The following is a 7,234-nucleotide window of genomic DNA, read 5'->3' on the forward strand; positions in this document are numbered from 1 at the left end:
AAAGGTTCACCATCACTGGAATAGAGGATGGATGGATAGATACGGTAGATAGATAGATAGATAGATAGATAGATAGATAGATAGTTTTTAGAAAAAAAAGGATGCAGCACACTAAAAAATGCCGGTATGAACCGGCACCTGGCTCCAATGCGATACAAAGATAAAAAAGGCCAGCAGCACACCACGGATTTCAGCAGAAAACGTGAAGTTTATTCACCCAGTGTCAGCAACGACGTTTCAACAGCTTGTTGCTGTCTTTCTCAAGCTATGTGCACATGTGTTACAGGCTTACAATATAAAGGTGCATCAATTAAAAATGCAATCAAAGCAATTTATCCATCCAAAGATAGAAATTCATAGGTACAATAGATCATCTTAATACATAAAGTACATAAATGGTGTTTCAAAAGTTGCAAGATACAGTACATATAACAAGTGTCCAATAAAAATACATAATTGCCCCTAATTAGTGCAGGTGTGTCCACATAATCCCAAAGCATAAAAAACTCACAATCAGCTGATGATCCGTATAGAGCCGGCATCGCGATCTCAGTGGCATCCCTATTCAGTCTCTGCGCATGCGCGAAAAAAATTAAAGTCGAGCTCAGAGAAACTGACTAAGGACCACATCAAAGATGGCCAGAGCTGTCTCCCGGTCAGTGTGCGCATGTCCGTGTGTAAGTATCGGCCTCCCAGCAGTAGTCACGTGATCTAGGTCACATGATCGGATATCAACAGGTACATGAGCTGTAATGAAGAATCTACAGATTATAACATAGGTCTGGACCACTGTATATCCGGAAATACCACAGAAGAATAACTGTGGGAATCCAGGACCCAGCGTCCTATCAACTCTATTGCTGGCCATATAATCACCCTACCGTGCACATAATGGAAAGGATTGGTGTCCCACGTCAGTGATTGATCGTTTCAACGATCCAATCACTGTCGAGTTGAGGAGATGGCGACGTCGCAAACGGGCCTCCCCGCGAACCGTCGTCCATTCCAATGGACCACCTCACCCTCCAAATCGTGCACAGAGTGTAAATGCCAGAGCTATATATCAATAAAAAGTAAAAATAACAGCAACATCTTATTAGGAGGTCCATATGGATAGAGTATGTGGGTAGGCTCCGAACCAACACGGATCATGCTCCACATCTGTATCGGAGCAACAGTCGGGTCACCATGTATGTGGAGAGTGTCAGAAAAAACTGTGGGTAGCCAACCGGATCAACGATGTTCCATTCATCATATAGGGCATCAGTCATGACCATGGTCAATGTATAAATCTAAAAACAAAAAGAAGAATTTTTCGCAAAATTCAAAATCAATCAACTTGAATATCATGTACACATGTACACTCAACCTACAGTGGGAGGTGAGGATCCACATGTAACAGGAGAGCGACACCACTAATCCACCCTAAAGTCAACATTCAGCCCATTGGGCTTCAAGGTTTTTAGAGTAAAAATCCAAAATAGCTCCCGCCTTTTAAGGAGAGCTTGTCTGTCCCCCCCCCCCCCACGCCTTCCCAATTCTATCTGCTCCAATATGCGGAACCTAAGATCTTTCTGTGTGTGTCCTGCCTCTTTGAAGTGTTTAGATACCGGCAGGTCCATCTTTTCTTTCCTTATGGAATACCGGTGTTGATTTAACCGTGTCTTCACGTCCCACGTGGTCTCCCCAACATACCACTTATCACAGGGGCATGTCAACTGGTAGACCACGTAGGACGAGTCGCACGTCAAATATTGGGTGATTTTGACCATTTGGTCCGTAGCCGGATTAAGAAACGTATTTCCTTTTATCATAAGGTTACAATTAATACAATGATAGCAAGGGTAGCAGCCAGTCCGTGTGGAGCATTGTTCTCACACTGGTCTTGGCACTACCCACATCGGATTTCACCAATCTATCCCCCAAGTTACGTCCTCTACGATAAGAAAATAAAGGTGGTGTTTCAAACTCCTCAACCTGAGGGAAACTATTCCCTATCATTCTCCAATGCTTCCGAATGGCAGCCGCAATTGGCGGACTGTCTGCGGAAAATTGGGAGATGAAGGGAATACGGGATTTTTTGGGGACCATTTTGGGACTAGTTGTAGTAGCATTAGCGTTCACTCGCGAGATACTGTCCCTAATCAATTTTTTAGGGTATCCGCGAGTGGCAAATTTTTGGCCCATTTCAGTGAATCTTATATCTCTGGTATCCCCATCTTTCACGATTCTCTGTACCCGGAGAAATTGGCTAAAAGGTAATCATCAGCTGATTGTGAGTTTTTTATGCTTTGGGATTATGTGGACACACCTGCACTAATTAGGGGCAATTACAGTACTTGCCCTACACTGCAAATATTATGTATTTTTATTGGACACTTGTTATATGTACTGTATCTTGCAACTTTTGAGACACCATTTATGTACTTTATGTATTAAGATGAACTATTGTACCTATGAATTTCTATCTTTGGATGGATAAATTTCTTTGATTTCATTTTTAATTGATGCACCTTTATATTGTAAGCCTGTAACACATGTGCACATAGCTTGAGAAAGACAGCAACAAGCTGTTGAAACGTCGCTGCTGACACTGGGTGAATAAACTTCACGTTTTCTGCTGAAATCTGTGGTGTGCTGCTGGCCTTTTTTATCTTTAGATAGATAGATAGATAGATAGATAGATAGATAGATAATAGATATATAGAAAATGGATGGATAGATAGATAATAGATAGATAGATTACTATGGAGGGGGCACAGAGGACTTTATTACTATGGAGGGGGCACAGAAGGCATTACTACTATGGAGGAGGCACAGAGGGCATTACTAATGTGAAGGGGGCACAATGGACATTTCTACTATGGAGGGGGAACAGAGCCAGAGGGCATTACTGCAATGAAGGGGGCACAGAGGGCATTATTACTGTGAAGGGGGCACAGAGGGCATTATTACTGTGAAGGGGGCACAGTGGGCATTATTACTGTGAAGGTGGCACAATGGGGATTTCTACTATGCAGGGGGCACAAAGGGCATTACTAGCACAGTGGGCATTACTACTATTAAGAGGGCACAATGGGCATTATTACTGTGAATGGGGCACAGTGGGCAATATTACTATAAAGGGGACACAGTGGGCATTATTACTATGAAGGGTATACAATGGGGATCATTACTGTGAAGGGGACACAATGGGAAATATTACTGTGAAGGGGGCACAGAGAGGGCATAACTACTGTGAGGGGGCACAATGTGGGCATAACTACTGTGAGGGGGCACACATCTGTACAAAACTACTGTGAAGGTTGTACAATGAGGGCAATACTACTGTGAGGGGGTACAATTTTTTTTAAAGTATTGGGGGGGGGGGGGGGGGGGGAAAGGAAACTCTCTGTACTGTAGGGGTAAAAGAATATTTCTGATTTCCTCCTGGCATTCCATCAGCCATACCTATTTTATTTTTAGGATGATTCTTATTCTTATTTTAAACATTTGTACATTTCTGGATTAACAAACAGATTCCCTTACAATCGCAGTCTTCTGTGGGCTACCGTAGAATACATCATAGAGGCGCAGTAGTTACCGTATTTTTCGCTTTATAAGACGCACCTGATGATAAGACGCACCTAGGTTTTTGAGGAGGAAAATAAGAAAAAAATATTTTGAACCAAAAGGTGTGCTTTTGGTAGGTTTTGAACTAATGGTGGTCTGTGGATGACGCACTGTTATGGGGATCTGTGGATGACGCACTGTTATGGGGGGATCTGTGGATGACGCACTGTTATGGGGGATCTGTGGATGACGCACTGTTATGGGGGGGATCTGTGGATGACGCACTGTTATGGGGGGGATCTGTGGATGACACACTGTTATGGGGGGATCTGTGGATGACGCACTGTTATGGGGGGGATCTGTGGATGACGCACTGTTATGGGGGGATCTGTGGATGACGCACTGTTATGGGGGGATCTGTGGATGACACTGATGGGGGGATCTGTGGATGACACTGATGGGGGGATCTGTGGATGACACTGATGGGGGGATCTGTGGATGACACTGATGGGGGGATCTGTGGATGACACTGATGGGGGGATCTGTGGATGACACTGATGGGGGGATCTGTGGATGACACTGATGGGGGGATCTGTGGATGACACTGATGGGGGGATCTGTGGATGACACTGATGGGGGGGATCTGTGGATGACACTGATGGGGGGATCTGTGGATGACACTGATGGGGGGATCTGTGGATGACACTGATGGGGGGGATCTGTGGATGACACTGATGGGGGGATCTGTGGATGACACTGATGGGGGGATCTGTGGATGACACTGATGGGGGGATCTGTGGATGACACTGATGGGGGGATCTGTGGATGACACTGATGGGGGGATCTGTGGATGACACTGATGGGGGGATCTGTGGATGACACTGATGGGGGGATCTGTGGATGACACTGATGGGGGGATCTGTGGATGACACTGATGGGGGATCTGTGGATGACACTGATGGGGGATCTGTGGATGACACTGATGGGGGATCTGTGGATGACACTTATGTCATCCACAGATCCCCATAAGTCTCATCTACAGATCCCCCATCAGATGCATCAGTGTGGAGGGAGGAGGCGGAGACACTCATGGCGGGGCCCGGTGCAGTGACTCTACTCTAATACACCGGGCCCCGCAACTGTTAAATACATTCAATCCGATTTATATCTAAATGTATACGCTCTGTTCGGTACTTACTGTAGTACTGTAAGTATAGCATTAAGACGGCGCAGACCTGCAGCTCCTTCGGTCATGCGCCGCCTGCCCCAGCTCCCTCCTCATGCGCCGCCTGCCTGTTTATCTCACTTTATGAATGAACAGGCAGGCGGCACATGACAGAGGGAGCTGGGGCAGGCGGCGCATGACAGAAGGAGCTGGGGCAGGCGGCGCATTACAGAGGGAGCTGCGGCAGGCGGCGCATGACCGAGGGAGCTGCCGGTCTGCGCCGTCTTAATACTATACTTACGGTACTACAGTAAGTACCGAACAGAGCGTATACATTTAGATATAGATCAGATAGAATGTCCCCGCCTCCTCCCTCCCTCCTCCCCCTTGAGTGTCCCCGCCTCCTCCCTCCACACTGATACTTCGCTGGCCGCGCTGTGCAGCATAGCAGCCAGCGATGTATCCGCTTTATAAGACGCACAACCATTTTCCCCCCTGTGCGTCTTATAAAGCGAAAAATACGGTATATATATATATATATAGTTATAAGCAAGTGACTGTCACAGCACAAATATTAGCAGATCTGATCAGCGATTATTTATTTTAGATAAATTTTTTAATTATGAATTACTAATTCCCACCCCTTTAAGGGTCTGTTCACATGCTGCAGTCATATGGGGACCATCAAAAAAGTGAATTGACTGCAATGTGTGACATTTAAACCTTTAGAAAGCTCAGAAATGTAGTTACACCAATTCAACTCTTTCACATTAAACAAACTTCTGAATTAAAATCCCTTTTGCACTATATATATATATATATATATATATATATATATATACACTGCGTGCAGAATTATTAGGCAAATGAGTATTTTGACCACATCATCCTCTTTATGCATGTTGTCTTACTCCAAGCTGTATAGGCTCGAAAGCCTACTACCAATTAAGCATATTAGGTGATGTGCATCTCTGTAATGAGAAGGGGTGTGGTCTAATGACATCAACACCCTATATCAGGTGTGCATAATTATTAGGCAACTTCCTTTCCTTTGGCAAAATGGGTCAAAAGAAGGACTTGACAGGCTCAGAAAAGTCAAAAATAGTGAGATATCTTGCAGAGGGATGCAGCACTCTTAAAATTGCAAAGCTTCTGAAGCGTGATCATCGAACAATCAAGTGTTTCATTCAAAATAGTCAACAGGGTCGCAAGAAGCGTGTGGAAAAACCAAGGCGCAAAATAACTGCCCATGAACTGAGAAAAGTCAAGCGTGCAGCTGCCAAGATGCCACTTGCCACCAGTTTGGCCATATTTCAGAGCTGCAACATCACTGGAGTGCCCAAAAGCACAAGGTGTGCAATACTCAGAGACATGGCCAAGGTAAGAAAGGCTGAAAGACGACCACCACTGAACAAGACACACAAGCTGAAACGTCAAGACTGGGCCAAGAAATATCTCAAGACTGATTTTTCTAAGGCTTTATGGACTGATGAAATGAGAGTGAGTCTTGATGGGCCAGATGGATGGGCCCGTGGCTTGATTGGTAAAGGGCAGAGAGCTCCAGTCCGACTCAGACGCCAGCAAGGTGGAGGTGGAGTACTGGTTTGGGCTGGTATCATCAAAGATGAGCTTGTGGGGCCTTTTCGGGTTGAGGATGGAGTCAAGCTCAACTCCCAGTCCTACTGCCAGTTTCGGGAAGACACCTTCTTCAAGCAGTGGTACAGGAAGAAGTCTGCATCCTTCAAGAAAAACATGATTTTCATGCAGGACAATGCTCCATCACACGCGTCCAAGTACTCCACAGCGTGGCTGGCAAGAAAGGGTATAAAAGAAGAAAATCTAATGACATGGCCTCCTTGTTCACCTGATCTGAACCCCATTGAGAACCTGTGGTCCATCATCAAATGTGAGATTTACAAGGAGGGAAAACAGTACACCTCTCTGAACAGTGTCTGGGAGGCTGTGGTTGCTGCTGCACGCAATGTTGATGGTGAACAGATCAAAACACTGACATAATCCATGGATGGCGGGCTTTTGAGTGTCCTTGCAAAGAAAGGTGGCTATATTGGTCACGGATTTGTTTTTGTTTTGTTTTTGAATGTCAGAAATGTATATTTGTGAATGTTGAGATGTTATATTGGTTTCACTGGTAAAAATAAATAATTGAAATGGGTATATATTAGTTTTTTGTTAAGTTGCCTAATAATTATGCACAGTAATAGTCACCTGCACACACAGATATCCCCCTAAAATAGCTAAAACTAAAAACAAACTAAAAACTACTTCCAAAAATATTCAGCTTTGATATTAATGAGTTTTTTGGGTTCATTGAGAACATGGTTGTGTTCAATAATAAAATTAATCCTCAAAAATACAACTTGCCTAATAATTCTGCACTCCCTGTATATATATATATATATATATATATATATATATATATATATAGTACATGCCAAATTATGAGGACGGCTTGCCTGACTATATGATAAATATCCCTGCTGTAACATCATATTAGCA

The sequence above is a fragment of the Bufo bufo genome, chromosome 3 (genome assembly GCF_905171765.1).
Source record: "Bufo bufo chromosome 3, aBufBuf1.1, whole genome shotgun sequence".
Lineage (NCBI taxonomy): Eukaryota > Metazoa > Chordata > Amphibia > Anura > Bufonidae > Bufo > Bufo bufo.